Source organism: Thermobia domestica, chromosome 1 (assembly GCF_964235325.1).
Source record: "Thermobia domestica chromosome 1, izTheDome1.hap1.1, whole genome shotgun sequence".
NCBI lineage: Eukaryota > Metazoa > Arthropoda > Insecta > Zygentoma > Lepismatidae > Thermobia > Thermobia domestica.
The window spans coordinates 259,382,847-259,402,798 of NC_137454.1; the positions used below are offsets into that span (position 1 = coordinate 259,382,847).

The following is a 19,952-nucleotide window of genomic DNA, read 5'->3' on the forward strand; positions in this document are numbered from 1 at the left end:
GTGTGTGTCGCGTGGGACAGTGTCGAAGGTGATGATGGCCTACACAACACACGGGAAAACCACATCGGAGAAGCGGAGCAGTGGGCAGAAGAAAATCATGAGTGACAGGTCACGCCGGGTATTAAAGCGCATTGTCACGCAGAACCGTCGTGCCACTGCGGAGCAAGTGACGGAGGAACTCAATGAGCACCTCCCCCACCCTGTTTCGACAATCACAGTCCGCCGCGAATTACATGACATGAACTTACGGGGTCGTGTTGCACGGGCCAAACCGCTCATCAGGGACCATAACGCTTTCGCACGCCGCAAATGGTGCCGCGACCATGCAACTTGGACCGTAGAGGATTGGAAACGTGTGATATGGTCGGATGAGTCATCCTTCACCCTATTCCCAACCACGGGCCGTGTTTATGTGTGGAGAACGTCCAAGATCTGCAGTGTCTCCGCCTAATTGTGAAACATGGCGGCGGCTCGGTGATGCTGTGGGCCGCCATATCATGATTTTCATTGGGTCCTGTGGTCACACTTAGCGGACGAATCACTGCCAACGATTATGTCGCAATTTTAGGAGACCACTTGCATCCTATGGTCCGGATGTTGTTCCCGGACAATGACGTCATCTTCCAGGATGATAATGCACCCATTCACACAGCTGGCGTTGTTGCAGCGTGGTTTGAGGAACATCGGGATGAAGTTCAACACCTCCCCTGGCCCGCCCAATCCCCAGATCTCAACATAATTGAACATCTGTGGTCCGTCTTGGAAACACGACTCCGGCGACAATTTCCATCTCCATCCTCTCTCACAGAACTGGCCGATGCCCTGCACGAGAAATGGTGTAAAATTCCACTTGCTACCATTCACGACCTCTATGCCTTCATCCCACGTCGCATAAAGGCTGTTCTGAAGGCGAAAGGTGGCCCGACACCATATTAATCTGGTAAGTTGCAATTTCGTTCATGTGTTTCCATTTTTCTGATCACCATCTATATATATATATATATATATATATATATATATATATATATATATATATATATATGTGTGTGTGTGTGTTTGAATGCTTTGTCAAAGGAGACCTTAGGATAAACTAGTAGTAAATTGAAGAGATTTCCGTACCCCAAGATGCAAACATTGTTAAAGAATAAGTATGACGTTGGCGAACACGGCTTGTCTAGGAACTGTTTGGTGACATATTTTGGTTTGAGATACAGTACATGAAAGGCAATTGGTGTTTATTCCAAAAAAGATTTACCAACTTCAAAGTACCAAAGTACTTGGTCGAAAACCTTTGGGAGGGAGCGTTCCCCCTGGGCCCTCCCCTTCGCTACGCCCCTGCATGAACTTTACAAGATTGGAAAGATATATTCTTATTTATATTGATTTTGATTATGTATCTATGACTATCTGTAATTTATTTATATCTACAAGTCTTTTGTTCTGCCTATATTGTATCATGGCATTAAAACAATAGTTTGCCAATTGTATGTTCCATAAAGGAAATTATTATAACACATAAAATGAACTGGTGGAATGAATGGATAATGAAAAAATGGTAATGCAACAATTCTTCTTAGTTCACCAAATAAAATACATACACAAGATCATTGTGAATTTATTCTTTACTCTTACTACACTATGAATAACACCATATATTTGACTAATTATACATAACTTGTATGTTACAAACAAAAGATTACAATATACTGTTTACTTCCTTCTCTTTTACGATTAGTGCCGACTTTGACAACATTCAACGTGCTCCTATTTATGCTCAAGCAGTATCCGTAACAACAACTATACAATGTTCTCCGAAGGGACTTGATGCTAGAATAGTTAACAAGCATTACCTCCGTACAAAATATAACAGATAAACATAAACAATAATACAATTGAGCGATAAACGTGTAGAAAAAAATAAGTATGAAATTATTATGCAAGTTAAAACATGTCAGCTTTAAATAACGCTGGACTTCAATCCTAAAATATGAATCACTCTGTACAACGTGTTGGATATTTACAATTCAATATTATGGGGCACTCCTTTATACTATTACGTTCATATAACTCAAGTTGGACAGCGCATGGAAGATATTGAAAAGGATAAAGTAGTCACAGAAATTGTGTGACATTAGTGCCATGGGAGGGATGGAATATATACAAGGTGGACCATTTTTCTTGAAACGCATTTGTAACTTAAAAACCAATGAATAGAGAATGCTGAAATTTTGCACCATGCAAATATCGGCAGGGGGACATTTTCTCATGTACTCCTCGATACCAACAAATAAACAGTGTTGCCAACCCAACAGTGATATATATATATATATATATATATATATATATATATATAGAGTGTTCCATAATTCGTGTAATTTTCTATGGAACTGGGAGAAGATGAAGTTTTCACACTATTAATATAACATTTGGCACTCTTATTGAGAAATATCTGAATTTTTCGAATTTCTAAACGAAATAGGAGAAAATCGCTGTTTAGCCCCTCCTTTTAGGGGTGTAAACACAAAAGTTCATTTTTCTTATGGGAGATTCAATGTTAAATTTTGGAAGCAGTTTTCTCCAATAATTATTCGTAAAGATTTTAGGGCAAATGAGTTGTGTTTGTTACGAAATGCAAAAATACTCATTCACAAAGCTAGTAAAGCCGTCTCAAACATTATTTTGGGAAGGCCCCTCTTTTGGGGGGAAAGGGGCTTAAAAAGGTGGTGGGTGATGTGTTACCGAAATCCCAAAATTTATTTTCAGAGTGCCAGTAAACGTCAGATTAATCACGAATGTCACAGACTTAATGCTTCAATGCTCCTTACATGTAAAAGTGACTGATAATGGGGCTACAGCTCCCTTTCAAAAATAAGAAAATTACCGTAAATATCCTTAGTAGGGACATATGAGAAGGTATTTTTTGTTAATGTGAAATTTGGTGTCATTGCAGCAAAAGAGTATGCGTTTTTGAAATCTGGATTGCTATTTTGGTAACGCACCGCCTTAGGGGGGCACAAGGGGCGAAGCATCAGATGATGGATCTTTATAAAAATTCAAAATTTTGTTCCGGAAATGTCAGTGAGCGTCAGATTTTTCACAAATGTCACATAATTAATATTCTAATGCTCTTTGCATGTGCCAGTGACTTATATGCCCTTTCAAAAATTAAAAAAAAATCATCATAAATATCTTAAGTATTGATATATGGAAAGAATGATTTTTTCTAAATTAATGTGAAATTCGGCGTCGGGTTAGCAAAAAGTTATGCATTTATCAAATCTGGAATATTATTTTGGTAATGTACCGCCTTATGGGGGCACAGGGGGTAAAGCATAAGTTGTTGGATCTTTATAGAAATTTGAAATTTTATTTTGGAAAATCCAGTGTGTGTCAGATTGATCTCAAATAATGGAAAATTAATATTCCGATGCCAGTGACTGATATTAAGCTACAGCCCCCCTTTCATCAATTACATTAAAAATTAATAATAAATATCCTTAGCAGGGACATACGGAAGAAGGTATATTTTGTCGATTAATGTCAAATTAGGCGTTGTGCTAGTAAAAATCTGGAATATTATTTTGACAATAGTGTATCGATTTAATGATATTTTAGGATCGATTTAATGATGCATATTGTATTGATTTACAGATAATTAATCATCTTAATTGGGTAGTATAGTGGTTTTCTTTTTAGATAATTGATTTAGGTTTCAAATGTTTTGAAATTAAATTCAGTTTGATGTAGGTTTATTAGATAACAAATCAGATTATTAACAAAACATCTTACAAATGTTGCAGACATGTTCAAAGTTAATAATTCAAATAATTAATAATTTAGTGCACTAAAGATGTCTGCTATCTTCAAGACAAGTTAAGATTCACTGTACCGAGATCTGAAGGATCTGGTAATTTAATAGGCCTAGCAGGAGACCTCCATGAGAACAATTTAAATACATTCTCAATGCAAGACAAAATTCAACAAATTAAAAAGGTTAACTTACATGAAAGTACTCGTATGAAATACATTCTCATATCTCGATGAATATAGACATCAGCCAGTAATCCTTCCCGTCTTCTTTCTTCCTTCTTTCCTTCTCGTCTTCTTTCTTCCTGACAGTAAAATTTTTGGAAGTATTTATATGAATTGTGAAGTACTTTCACTGGCTTATAATACAAAAACAACTAGGACGTCATACATCCTTGTAGTCTATTTTAAAGTTGTTTTTGTATTTGAAAGTTTCTCTATATTCCAACAATAACTATATGTGTAGTTCTTGTACATGCTTAATCAAAAGTTTTTGATACTTTAATTTTAATACAATAAAAATTTTAATATTTCACAGATTGTTAAAAGATGTTAACAATAGTCAACACATAGCCCTCTCTTCGTTTTGAAGTTCTCTTATTTGTATAAGTGATGTATCAAATTACGAAGAGAACTACTGTTTAATATTTCAGAGATTACATGCACTGTGGTCGGTGTCTTTGTAATGAGGTTTTACTGTATATTAATGTAGTAAAATTCGAGAAAGCACTAAAATCACTTTCACTGATAGAAACACTAACACAAGTGTTTGTAAACAAAAGGGTGTGCTCAATACATAGAGGTATTGAAGAGCGTCGTTGAACTTGAGAAAGTCTTGTGGACAACCAGAGATGACGTCATGTCGGCAACGGTAGCTGGATCTCGTAACGGCGAGAGTTGGAGACTGAAGAATGGCTGGTACCTGACCATCTTTGAGGATGAAGATGAAGATGATGATGACGCATCTAAGCATTGATGGTAGAACGTTGCAGTGAATCTCAGAACGTCTGATCCTATGGAACGTCTTCCACGAATCACGTTGAGAAGTCTCTGGACAGGGGTGTCGACTTGCAGAACTATGGACACAGTAAGCTTCCAAGATGGCCAGTCTCGAAGATGACTGCGACGATCGATGTGTGGTAAGATGGTGGGACATCGAAATGATGCAAAGAATCGAAGTCTGGACCCTTGCTGGAAACTTGTCCTTAGCTGGAGAACCAACGATGATGAAAGGACTGGGTTGGAAACACTGCTACAGTTGATGATTCTGTCCTTAGCGCGCTTGTCAGGAACAGAGATGCTGAGTTGTTAAAGATGCGTAGAATCACGTTGAGCGATAGATGACCAATCGGAAGCTTGACGTGGTTCGAGGCAGATGATGCAGTTACTGTCTTGCTCTTGGGCTGGAGATAATGCTGGAAGCAGTAACCTGAACACTGGAACAGCGTCTGGAAGGAACATCTTCTTCTTACTGGAACGGGTAGTCAATCCTTGGAGCGGAGTGACTATTGAGAAGAACATCTTCTTCTTACTGGAACAGGTAGTCAATCCTTGGAGCGGAGTGACTATTGAGAAGAACATCTTCTTCTTACTGGAACGGGATCAATCTGGGAAGCAGATTGTTGACGTCTGTGGGTGTGTAGCGCTCTCGGAATCTGCTACTGGAACTGTCAACGAGTTGGCTGAACTCTGGAACTACCATGCTCTGGACTGTATTTTCGGCATCTGGCGTCGGACTGCGTGGACTTTTCGTCTTTAGAAGTGGTCGTCTGAGGTCGAATCGTTGTCCCCAGGAAGGCTAGTTTGTAGCTTCGTATTGTGACACTCATATTGCAGTTGAGCGTGTAGAGAATGAGAGATGAGAATTAAAATTTGATATAAATATAAAAATATATACAAGGAAAAAGGAAAAGATTTGGAATGGGTTTGTAACGCGATAATCTAACAAGGATGGGATAATGGGATATGTATTTACCAACATCCTTATACATGTAGTAACACAATATATTTATGTGTTATGTCATTTATTTACATCATATATCACACAGACAACACATCCTGTGTAATGGGACCTTAAAATTTTATATATATGAAAACTAAAAAATTGAATTGCATAAAAGAAAATCAAAATAAATATAGATATATTAGATTAAAAGATTTATATATTAAAGAATATAGTTGTAAAAAATTAGAGATATAGGAGTATTGAAAATTAATACTGCATTAAGAAAATCATAAGTGAAAGGATGGTTAAAAAATTGAAATTTAATGAATGGAATTGTGGTAAACCTTTTCTAAAGAATATTCATAACAAAATTTTCGTATTAGTTTTCGTAAAACTTTTTTTGCTGTGTATAAATAGAAATAAGGTATTTAAACAAAATTAATTGTTTTTTTTTTTTTAACTTATTAAACTAATGAACTATGGAAAATGAAACGAAAAGTACAAATAATATTGCCGAAAGTGAAAACTGTATGCACTGACTGAATGAATGTACGTGACCTACTTAAGGCATAGAACGTTCGATCCGTTATTACTGTATAGTATGCGATAAACATAACTTATTGAAAGGGAAAAGTTATTGAAAGTAAAAGTGCCTGAAAACTGAAAGGAAAAAGCTAAATTGAAAAAATAAGATAATCCAACACCATAATAAAATATGTTACCAAAACTTTTTTTTAAATTTTTTTTTAATATACATATATATGTGTGAATAATAATAGTAATACTAAAATAATCTCATCTCATCTGAAAGGAAATAACTATGTATTTCTATAAAAAAAAAGTTATTTCATGAACATATTATGTCCAAATTATTTGGTAGAAAAATGTGTTTTAACAGGAAACACTAAAAGAAACTCAATAAAAGAGTTGTGCTTCTATCTGGTTATTTCGAGGCTTTATTCGCTATAAATTTGCGATATTTTGCCTGAAAAAGTGGATCATGAGGAACATCGGGAATATATAATTTGAGACGTTCCTGTGCAATATTCTGCAGAGTTCCATCTATGTCAAGAATATATTGATTGGAATCATGAGTCTTAGCTTTAATGGTGTAAGGTCCTTTATATTGTTCTCGAAGACTAGGAGACTCGCCACGTTTTGTATAGAGACGTCGAACCATGACCTGATCACCTGGTGTGTAGGAAACTGGTTTGTTTTTCGACTCTATTTTCTGTTTAAGTTGTTGGAAGGCCCTATGCTTATGAAAGTTAACTAATGAACGTAGTTCATCCAATTGTAGTAATCTGTCATTAACATCTGGATCTTCCTTGGGAATTCTTAGAATATTGTCTACTGGATATCGAAAATTCACTCCAAAGAGGAGGGAAAAGGGCGATGTTCCTGTCTGAGTATGCGGGGTATTATTGCAGAAACTAACAGCTTGTTGGAGATAATGTGACCATTTGTGATGGTCTAACTTCGTAAGAAAACGAAGAGCGTTTTGTATCTTTTGTGCTGTTTGTTCTACAGAGCCTATAGTTTTGTGTGATGCTGGAAGTGCATAACAAACCTCAATATTTAATGATTTTAAAAATTCTTGAGTTTTCGCTGCATGATGGTTTGGACTTTTGTCAAGATATAATTTACGCGGTACACCATATTTGAGAATGATCTCATTCTGTACGAAATCTATAAAAGTGGTAGCCGTCATATCTTTGACAGGTTTACAGATGGAAAATGACGTTATAGCTTCAGTAGCTATGTAGAAATAATTATAACCATCAGAAGTTGGTAATTTTCCTACAGCATCTATAAAGAACGCATCAAATAGGTTGTTGTGGTAGTGAGTTTGAACGTGAATATTGTTGGGTCTATAATTTCGTTTAAATTTATTACAGTCAATACAAGCATTTATCTTCTTATGCAGCCATTTTTGTAGATTGGGAATGTAATAACGATCTTTTATAAGAAATTTTAATTTCTGAAATCCAGGGTGACTGTCAGCATGAAATTCTTCAAAGATGGTATCTTTGAGAGATGCTGGTATGCATAGTCTTAGTTTAGGAGCGGACGGTGAGAAAAATATCTTATAAAATTTGTGATCTTGTATCACGTATCCTTTAGACCATTTTGCATAGTTAGGATGATCTTTTTCATCATTGTGAAGCACCCTGTATATAGTAGAGAATGTAGGATCCTCTCTTTGTAATGCTGGTACATCTGTGCTACCATCTAACACAAGTAATGTTAGTGGATGCTCTTGTTCATCTATCAGCTCATATTCTTGTTGAGAGAGATAGAGCGGATGACGAGACAGATAATCTGCTATGTTTTTAGATGAACTAATGTGGCGCACTTCAAAATCAAAGAGCTGAATAAAAGATAACCACCTTGTCATTTGACTTGTCAAATTCGTGGTCTTTTTAACGGCTGTTAAAGCAAGATTGTCTGTAAGTAATGTAAATTTACCACCTATCAGATATTTATAGAACTTCTTAAGAGCAAGAACTACTGCAAACAGTTCGATTTGATATATAGGTCGAGCTTTAATTCGTGGTGGAAGAGTAGCACTGGCGTATTGAACAATAGACCAATGTTTTTCATGGGGCAGTTTCTGAAACAAAGCCGCAGCCGCGCCTATCTGGGATCCATCCGTTATGACCATGTGTTCTGCAGCTGGATTGTATATTTGCAGTATTGGTGCTGTTGTCACCATCTTTTTAAGCTGCTCAAATCTATCCTCTAATTCAGGAGTCCACTGAATTATCTTTTGTTTGCTAGCTGCTAATTTATGTAAGGGTGCTGCTACTAAGCTAATTTTATTATAAAATGCACGATGAAATTGCATCATAGCAAGGAACGATTTAAGTTGCTTTACGGTCTTTGGACGTTCTAAGGCGGTGATTGCTTTAACCTGATCTGGATCTTGAGATATCTGTCCTTTATTTATTATATGGCCGAGAAATTTAAATTTTTGAACACCAAATTGAGTTTTCTTTAAATTAAACAAAAGACCATATTTTTCGGCAGTGGTTAGAGCACGTTCTAACACACGCAACATGCCTTCAAAGGTGCTGCTTTTAAATATAAGGTCATCAATGTAATTTAGAAAGTCTTGTTCCGAAAAATCTCTGTATATTTCTTTTATGATTCTATGTAAAATTAAGGTAGAAGTTCGAAAACCTTGGGGCAATCTACGTAGTTTTAGCAATGTATGGGAAAAACCTAATTGACTAACACTAAAACTAGTTAGATCTTGGTCTATTTCATCAAGCGGGACTTGGTAGAAAGAATTCGAGAGGTCAGCAAGACAACAGAAATTTGCATTGTATAACTGGTCTAAAACATCTTGTGTCCCAGGCTGTACATCATTGATAGGTTGCGACCTCTGCGAAAGAACGCGTAAATCCAAAACAACACGAACATCTTTCGAATTTCTCTTTGGAATCACCAATAAGTTATTACGATATAAAGCATTTGATGGAGCTAAAATGCCATTATCTAACATTTCTTGTATCTTTGCCCTAGCTTGCTCACGAAGTCTAAAAGGTATCGTATAAGTTGGCACTGTCCACGGAGTACGATCCACGATATTAAGGCTAGCAGAAAAGCTATCAATGCTTTGAAAATCCCTATCGTGCCATTGAAAACAAGTAGGATGCTTTTTGAGTACATTCAATATTTTATCTTGTTGTTCTTGGGGCAAATCAGGGTTAATTTGAAATCTGGTATGATCTATGTGCTGCTTAATTTTTTCAAAGCGTGCTGTGACTCTCTGTTTGACCTGTTGTTTAGAAGGTTCAAATAATTTCCTAACTGTATATATTTCTGATGTTTCTACATCTTTTGGAAGCAAAGCGCCTTGGGCTATATGCAACCCTTTTGCAAAGAACTTCCTACAAGGAGTGGGATTAATAATTGGAAGATACAGGCTTTTGGAACTTAAGGTTGTGTGAACAAAAACGCATGATTGCATATTCTTGTATATTGGTGTATGTACAAGAAATTCTGTGTCAGGAATATGCGTATCTAATGTGAGCCTAACATACCGCACTGAATTGGGTGGGATAACGACACCTTGTCGCACATAAAAGTTAAATTTACAATTTTTACAGACTTTGGCCGAAAGTGAAGTTTCTTTATTGAATTCTTTTGGCAATCTTTGATTATTACCGAAATGCTCTAACTGTAAAGAACTGGCCTGATAATTTATATTAGCATTATGATGCAACAGAAAATTATTTGACAAAAGAATTGGAATATTTGCTATTGGTGAAATTCTAAAAAGTACTTGAAAAATCTTGCCTTCTATCTCAATTGGAAGAATTACAGCTTTTTTAAGATTTAGGGGAGTAGAAGATATTCCATATACTTTGGTATGTAATGTAAACTTTTTACAATTTTTAGGCACTAACGAATAGTGAAGCAACGAGGCTTGTGCACCTGTATCAAGAAGCAAATTACATTCTGTACCATTTATTTTTCCTCTAATATACGGCAACTGATTTTTAAACAGTAATGGAACTGTAACTGTGTTTCGTTCATTAACCTCCTGTTTATGAGATTTATTATTACAAGTAGACATCACTACATTCTCAGTGGATGTTTGAGTAATAGGAAAAGCATTCTTAAACTGTTCGTCTTGGTCATTAATTTCAGGCGTCCCGGAGGAGATAGTGTGGTGGGGAACGGCCTTTTCTAATTTAGTTATCTCGGTATCCACATCTACAGACTGAAAATTCGTTTGCGTTTCAACACTAATTTGTTGCTTATTATTTTGATCTAAAGGCTTAAAAGTATGAATAGTGGCTTTTGCACTAAAATTGTGGGAAACACCACTAACAGGGGAATGGTCTACTGATGACTCTGTTACACTAGTGTTTGAACCTGAAACGGATTCCTGATTACTTTTCGTGTGCAGATCAGTGACCAAGTCTTCAGTCACAGTGGTGGGAATCGCCACGGAAGTGTGAAACGCCACTAAGGAAGACTCTTGTGCATGAGCCTTGGTGCTAACAAATGCTGGTGCATTTGGGTTAAGCCTACTGGACGAAGTATGTTTATTGTTCATGGAAGGAACCGAAACAGAATTTTGGCTAAACGTGTTTGAAACAGAATAAATGGGTGATGAATGCTGAAAACCCAGGGGTTGTATCCGAGATTGGGTAAAATCAACCCCTAATGCTACTCGTTTTTTGATGTATTCTCTATGGCTAGGAAATTATTCCTAGGGGATGAAGGCGGGTTCATCACAGGATATGTTCCTGGATTATACAATATGGGATGCATATATTGAAATGATGGAGGTTGAGGTACAAAATATTGAGAATAAAAGCGTTGAGGGTTTTGTTTTCCTTTGGAAAACTGGTTGTTAACTTTTGTCGTCTTCCTATTATTTTTGTCTTGTCCGCCGTTATGTTTACAACACGTATGTGTCTGCTGTATAGGACTGTTTTGGTGAGAAGGTGATCGTGACCTACTTTGTTTCCGTAGTTTGTTTTTCTTCTTACCTTGTTGAATATGCCTGGAGGGCTTTTCAACCGCTACTGCAATTGTGTTTTCATCTAAGTTTTGCTTATTGATTGCTATCTGTAAAGCTTTCAACTGGTTTGAAATAGCTTCTAAAGAGTCTGTTGTGCTTTCTACACTAGAGGAAGGAAGTTGCAAAGAAACTTCTTTTTCATTCTGTACACGATAATTAACTAACGTCTCTTATCGTTCTATTATTTCTGCTTTGTCAATAAGCTGTGTAAAATTCTCAAAAGTATGCTGGCTAAATAGCGGAATATATCTAGGCAACAAGGAAAGAATAGTTTGCAATACAAATGATTTGAAAGACATCGGCGGAGAAATCCTTTGCGACAGGTCGAACTTCTCATAGAGAAACTGTGTCAACCGGTCTGACTCTAACTGATATCGTTGCTGAAATAGCAAAGTTGCTTGCAGCGATGAACGGTTTGGTGAAAACTGATCCAAGAATTTCTCGCGTAATTCTTTCCATGTTAAATTTAAATAGTCCGGATTGTTATTTAACCAAGTATACGGGAATTTGCCTAACGAAAGTTTAAATACCTGTTTCTTTGTATCTTCATTCCAATTATGAATGAGTGCAAATCGATCAAAGCTTTTTAGAAATTCTGAAGCATCCTGGCCGTTTTCGTTAGAAAAGGTTTCCAAGAAAGAATGTGATGAAACAGGAGTATGTACGGAATTACTTAAAGACGTACTTTGAGAAACCTTTTGCTTGTTACGTGACATTGTTTTGAACTCTAATGATAGACACTTTCTCTAATAAAAAGACACAAGAAAAACAATCTATGCAATATAAGATGCAAAACTAACACTACATGTATAAAGACATCGATAAAACGTGTTGAGTTCGCTTGAATGAGAATGTATTTGTGGTCTTTCTATCAAGCATGAAAGCATTATATCCAATGATCACATCACACCACAATAGCTAAATGCTAATTTCAGTGGTTGAGTCTAACAAAAATAATACTGATTATAAAAATTGAATTTGTCTTTTACCATTCGCGTCGGAGCCATGTATCGATTTAATGATATTTTAGGATCGATTTAATGATGCATATTGTATTGATTTACAGATAATTAATCATCTTAATTGGGTAGTATAGTGGTTTTCTTTTTAGATAATTGATTTAGGTTTCAAATGTCTTAAAATTAAATTCAGTTTGATGTAGGTTTATTAGATAACAAATCAGATTATTAACAAAACATCTTACAAATGTTGCAGACATGTTCAAAGTTAATAATTCAAATAATTAATAATTTAGTGCACTAAAGATGTCTGCTATCTTCAAGACAAGTTAAGATTCACTGTACCGAGATCTGAAGGATCTGGTAATTTAATAGGCCTAGCAGGAGACCTCCATGAGAACAATTTAAATACATTCTCAATGCAAGACAAAATTCAACAAATTAAAAAGGTTAACTTACATGAAAGTACTCGTATGAAATACATTCTCATATCTCGATGAATATAGACATCAACCAGTAATCCTTCCCGTCTTCTTTCTTCCTTCTTTCCTTCTCGTCTTCTTTCTTCCTGACAGTAAAATTTTTGGAAGTATTTATATGAATTGTGAAGTACTTTCACTGGCTTATAATACAAAAACAACTAGGACGTCATACATCCTTGTAGTCTATTTTAAAGTTGTTTTTGTATTTGAAAGTTTCTCTATATTCCAACAATAACTATATGTGTAGTTCTTGTACATGCTTAATCAAAAGTTTTTGATACTTTAATTTTAATACAATAAAAATTTTAATATTTCACAGATTGTTAAAAGATGTTAACAATAGTCAACACAATAGGAGGCACAGGACACGGAGGGTAATTTGGTACCTTTGGGGGTCATAGGGGGAGGACTGATAGAAATTCCAAATTTTATTTTGAGAGTACTCATGAGGGTCAAATTAGTTGCAAGATGCTCAGAATTAATACTCCATACTGCTTTTATGTACCAGTGACTAATATGTTACTATAGCTATCTTTGAAAAGCATCATAAATTTAATATGATTATTCTTACGCAAAGACCTACTGGCAGAAGCATTCTTTTTACAATGTGAAATTTGGCATTATTTTTAGAAAAAAATGTTTGTGACAATAACCCATATGTGGATTTCTTTTAGGGGCGTGGACTCAGAATTTCCTTTGCCTAATGGGAGCGTCACATGGGTAAATTTGCATTTTTAGTTAGAAAATACAATAAAACTCTTTCGCTTGTACCTATGATGGTGCATGCGTCTGGAATTTTATTACGGCCATTCATCCTTATTGGGCAACATAAAACAAAGAATTGTCCAGAGTCATCCAGATATGTTGGAGAAGGTGTTCACAGTAGCTCTAGTAAATCGCATTAATTCATTCATGTCTTGCTCGTTCACGGGGGCATGCTAAATGAAGTAAATTCATTTTATCTGTCTTACACTTAGATTAATTAAATCTTTAAGCAATTTAGTTAATGACAACTGAGCCAAAAGGAAAGTGTTGTTTTTAGAAAGGGATAATATGTTTTCTTGGGTTTATGGTATAGCCTGACTCAACCTGATCCTTATTCTTTGCGAAACATTTGTTTTTACTACAACCATGTGTCCATAGTATACGATTTCCTGACGTGCTTACATGTGCAGTATACGAGTAGGCTACTGCGTGGAAAGTGGGATCATACCAAGGATCTTATAAAATAGAGGATCTGCCCTTACAACAAAATCTTGAAGCCATACGTCACAGTTTCGCCACCCCTACTCTGCCCACTCTGTCCAATAGGATTGCAATGTTTTGAGCCAACAGTCATGGCGGAAACGAAAGTAGCCAATCAGACGATGGCGGAAACGAGAGTAGCTAATCAGACGTGCCAATGCTCGGTTGTTTTTTGGCTTCATCGATTTAATAGGATGACGATACATATGGGTAGATCCTCTATAACATCCTTGGATCATACAGTTATTGTGGAAGAAGTAGGGAAAAGATACGCTTTTTCTATGAATAAAGAAAACAATATTTTAATTTTTAAAATATTACTTCTTATTAAAATCTTTTCGTTCGTGGAACCTGTGACATTTTCCACTGTCATTTTGTGTTCTATTTCGAGCTGGTTTGCTTAAGTGTGCAAAAAAAATATGCTGGTGACTTTATGTGTGATTTTATGCTATAAGGAGACCAATTAGGTTTTTAAAAATGCAAAATTCTTTGATTATATTCCAGTGATGCCAAAAAACGAAGCTATATCCTCAATCTGTTACACTGACAGACGATATTCATTTACACTAGATTCGAAATTTTTAAAAAATCAAAACATTCTTCTACAATAATGACAAATTGCACATCAGTTGTAAAGCATATTTACCTCCTTCCCGTATGTCCCTGTTAAGGATATTTGCCGTTAATTATGTGATTTTTGGAAGGGTGGCTGTAGCCCAATATCAGTCACTGGCACATGCAAGGAGCATTAGAATATTAATTCTGTGACATTTATGAATAATCTGACACACATTGGAAATTCCAAAATAAAATTTGAAATTTTTATAAAGATCCAATAACTTATGCTTCACCCCTTGTGCCCCCCTAAGGCGGTACATTACCAAAATAATATCCAAATGTGATAAATGCATAACTTTTTGCTAACCCGATGCCGAGATTCACATTAATTGAGAAAAACTCATTCTTCCCGTATGTCAATACTAAGGATATTTATGATGATTTTTTTTAATTTTTGAAAGGGGGCTATAACCCCGTATAAGTCACTGGCCATGCAAGGAGCATTAGAATATTAATTCTGTGACATTTGTGAAAAATCTGACGCTCACTGGCATTTCCGGAACAAAATTTTGAATTTTTGTGAAGATCTATCATCTACTGCTTCGCCCCCTGTGCCCCCCTAAGGCGGTGCGTTACCAAAATAGCATTCCAGATTTCAAAAACGCATACTCTTTTGCTACAATGACGCCAAATTTCACAATAATTAATAAAAAATACCTTCTTCTCCTATGTCCCTACTAAGGATATTTATGGTGATTTTCTTATTTTTGAAAGGGAGCTGTAGCCCCATTATCAGTCACTTTTACATGTAAGGAGCATTGGAGCATTAAGTCTGTGACATTCGGAATTAATCTGACGTTTACTGGCACTCCGAAAATAAATTTTGGGATTTCGGTAACATATCACCCACCACCTTTTTAAGCCCCTTGCCCCCCAAAAGGGGGGCCTTCCCAAAATAATGTTTGAGACGGCTTTACTAGCTTTGTGAATGAGTATTTTTGCATTTTGTAACAAATACAACTCATTTGCCCTAAAATCTTTACGAATAACTATTTGAGGAAACTGTTTCCAAATTTAACATTGAATCTCCCATAAGGAAAATGAACTTTTGTGTTTACACCCCTAAAAGGGGGACTAAACAGCGATTTTCTCCTATTTCGTTTAGAAATTCGAAAAATTCAGATATTTCTTAATAAGAGTGCCAAATGTTATATTAATAGTGTGAAAACTTCATCTTCTCCCAGTTCCATAGAAAATTACACGAATTATGGAACAGTCTGTATAGTGGCCCAACGAGTCTCGTTTCTGCCTGTATTCCAATGATGTATGGCATCACCCAAAGCTCAATGAAGCATTTCACTCGCAATGTGTTGAAGGTGTGGTTCAACTTGGAGGACGTTCTGTGATGGTGGTGTAGTTTTTGCGCACCATGATTTGATTCACTGAGACAGATGAATATAACTTAGACATTTTCAGTGCCATTTTCATGATTAATATGCTTTGTACAGTCCGGAGCAAAAAACCTGCAACATGAGCATGTAAGTTTATTGTGAAACTACGCCTAACAGCGCAGGGAATCAACATAATGTCTAAGTGGCACTAATCACGCCAGGAAACACATCACCGTCCTCCCTGCACACTTAGTTTGGAGCAATAAACTTCGTTGTTTCACAATAAACTTACATGCTCGTGTTGCAGGTTTTTTGCTGCGGACTGTATAATCCCGTCTTTGAAGGTGACAACTGGTATGTTCACATGGTTCAAAGCGTTTGTATATAGTTTGAGGAATATTAGACATTTTATCATAGCTGGTTAGCCTGTAAATTTCCCAGATTTAACTCTTAATGATGAACTGGAGGACTATGTGGAGCAACAGGTGAAATACCGAAATAAGTATTGCCATACTTTGCTGGAATTATGGGAATTACTGTTAAGCGAATGGATTCACATCTTCAGGACTTCGAAATCACTTGTAAACAGAATCTAGGTGGTTATTAAGGCGGAAGTTGTTACCAGGTGTTAATTAGGTTTTATACGAGGTGACTTAAGTTTTTGTACAGTTTGCTTATATAGTAAATACTTTCCAGTATATCTACTGCTTACGGGCTATAGATAAGAAAGTTTTATTTTCTTTCTTTCTTATCTAGTATTAATCCCGTTTGTTAGTTTACTGTAGCGCTGAGTGCATCCGAAACGTGAATAATATAGTTCTCCGTCATCGATTTCTATTTTCCCATAGGATTTTATTGATGTTATAGTAATGAGCAACAACTTTCTGATATAGCTTAAGACTATTACCATGCTGGGGTGGGATTATAATATATTTAATAACAAATTTTTATCGTTTTTAGCCCGTTGCGAGACGATAATTGCAAGATCCTAACAAACTGTTATTATTTTGATGTCAAGAATTCTGTAACAGGAAAGTTAATAAAGTATTCTAATGTAAAATCAGTCTGTGTACTCTTTCAGGACAACCATATTAAAATTCTTCTTTGAACACTACAATGAAGAAAAGGGCCAGAATAGAGGATCGCATCATCTATTCAAAACCTTTAGATATAATTATTTGATTGTTGAATGATTTATTTGGAGTATATCGTCCTTTTCCAGCACTATGACGATGTAGAACATGGACCTACAGCCTAACGTAGGATCCATACCACATGAATTTCGACTTGGAATCGAATCAGTGTCCCCTGCTCCGAAGGCGAGATTCTTACTGTATAGTCACGAGGGAACTCAAAGTATTTCGAATTTGTCTAAGCATTTATTAGGAAATCAGCAGAAGTTAGACAATATTCATATTCTTCTTAATTACAAAACAGAAACATGAGGGTCGGTTTTCGAATCATTTCACATTTTAAGGAAAAAACCTTTGTTGAATTTAAATCAAGGCAACATTAATAAACATTAGGAAAGCATTATAAGTGAAATTTCATAGGTTCTTAACATGGTACAACATTCTTAAAGAGTATTTTAGTCACACGTCCTCAGTTATGACCTACACTATTGTTAATTTTTAAGGATGAATATTACTTCAAGTAAGGCATGTACAGAGATCATTGATTTACAAGATAAAAATCACAATATACAAGATGAACAGCCTCTAAGACTAAAAAGGTAGTGACAGTTTTTTATGTTTTCTCTTGTATTTTAGGTCAAATATTGAGTTTTCCTTTCCTGTGAATACAATATTTTTTTCCTTGGATTTATAGATTTATGCGGATATAATTTATTAAGTAAACGGTTGAAAGGATTAATTGTTAAACAACATTTGAGGTATCGGTAACGTGTCTTTAGATATGAACGAATTTCCGTGATATCTCTGTTGTTTAGGATTTTAGTTCTTTATTCCGGTATATTAGTTGCAATATCTTTTGGCAGTCTCAGGGTTGTCATTAGCTGATTTCAATATCCAAAATTTAACAGGAACAACCAACGAAAATCTTATTAGTGGGAAAGGGCCGGCAGGTCGATAATAAAGAGCTATTTTCTGACATACTAAATCATGGTTGTAATCCCGGACTACGTGTGATTTTTGGGATTGTACCCGAAACTAGCCCGTGTATTTTTTTAAACTTGTATTTCTGTCTCGGACACTGACCTTACTAATAAGAAATAATAATCTAAAAGGGTCACTTTTTGATCCAAGTCAGAAATAGTGAATGGAATCTTCTCTTAAGGAGGTTGTGTTCAATGGCAAATAACTTAATCATAAATCTCAAAATGCATCAAACTTCACCCTATACCTGATTTTTACTTAAATCTATAAACATAGAACATCTTGTTTCATCGAATCGTATAGAGAAGAGTGATATGTCTACTTAAATGCATCATCCGAAATTTCTTAATACTGTATTAATTTCTCAATTCAAATAAATCACTAAAATAAACTTCAGCTTCGGTCTTATACAATTTCATATCTGAGAACTGTTAATATAAAGGTATGTATACTTAAGAAGCGTCCCATTTTCAAGAGCTCATGTGTCCTTAAGACAAATTTGATATTTAAACTATATCTTTTCATGTTTATAAGAGTCATTCTGAGATTGAGTTCAGTGTGGAGTTTAAACTTTGTTTTTACATTGCTGTTTGTGAAATTTGTAACACCAAGAAGAAATGACTTGTACAGTTTTTTACGACGTAGGGACGATTACAATTGCAGCTTAATGGCACATGCGTGGCCTCGGCAGTTTTCGATTCAATACTCGAACCGCGAGAGGACATTTTACCAGCTCTCAATTAGTGGTGTGTGGGCAAGCGAATAGAAAAAATGAAAATTTTCAGCTTAGCGAGACGTTTGTCCTTTAGGCTAAGGGAGATGAATTATTAAGGCAAGTGAATGATAATGGAGGAATCGATGGAATGAGAATATGGGAGGAAACGAATGTACCCAAAGAAATCCACGGACACGCTGTTATCCACCACAAACTTTATTTGGCTGGAGATGACCGGATCCCCCACACACCAGAGGTAAGCGCTCTACCACTGAGTTACCGTACCCCCAAACGAACAAAAAAGAGTGAGCAAGCATGGTTTCTCGTACCTCGAAATTGGTACAGGTTATGCTGACACGATAGTGATATGTGTGTGGAAGTACTGAAAGAAAGAGAATCGTACGCAGTTATGATAGGGCAATGGAGTGCGGAATATGAATACACCACGGGATAAAAACATCTTGTCCTCGTGGCATGACGGACCGTATAGCGTCTAACACAGTATTAGCTCGAAGGAGGAATGCTGTGACTCTTTTAAACCTGCCTACCTCGCTAAACGCTGGACTGGCTGCACGAATCGGCTTCCATTACTCAAAACCACTAATGCTTCAGACTGCAATTGTTGCTGGCATGCTGAGTGGCAGATAGACGTGTTTTCAGACGAATCTCGCTTATACCTGTTCAACAGCAATGCCGGAATACGCGTTAGATGCTGTTGTTGTCAGCGCAATCTGCAAAAGTGCACTGTCGAACATCATAACGGCTGAACGCCAGTGACGATGGTGTCGCCGTCATTAGGAACAAGATTCAATCTCGGGTGCTATACACATTAAGAGCAATTTCAGCAATGACTGTTATATCAGGAAGTTATAGATGCTGAGGTCCTCTTCAGAAAATTTCGGGAGCTATTTCAGCATGACAATTTGAAGATACATGTTTTCTGAAATGTACTAGCTACTTTTTGAAGAACGATGGATACCACTGTTTCTGTGACCTGTACAGTCTCTGACAACATCGTTCATCAAACAAATATGGGGTTTGGTTGGTTGGTATCTTGTTTGTCACAGTTTATCAGTACACAGAATGAATGTCAAATGGGCTTCCATACAACAGCCGCGACCGTTGATTCTTCAGAAACACATTTAGAGGCTGTTTAATTTGATTCCAATGCTGTTTGATTCGATCCCACGAAGT

General features: G+C 36.1%; 1 protein-coding gene across 4 annotated transcripts in view; it reads left to right on the forward strand.

Moving 5' to 3' along the window:
* Positions 1-19,952, forward strand: part of LOC145660665 (uncharacterized) — a 193,949-nt gene that overhangs the window by 30,401 nt on the left and 143,596 nt on the right. The window lies entirely within an intron of this gene.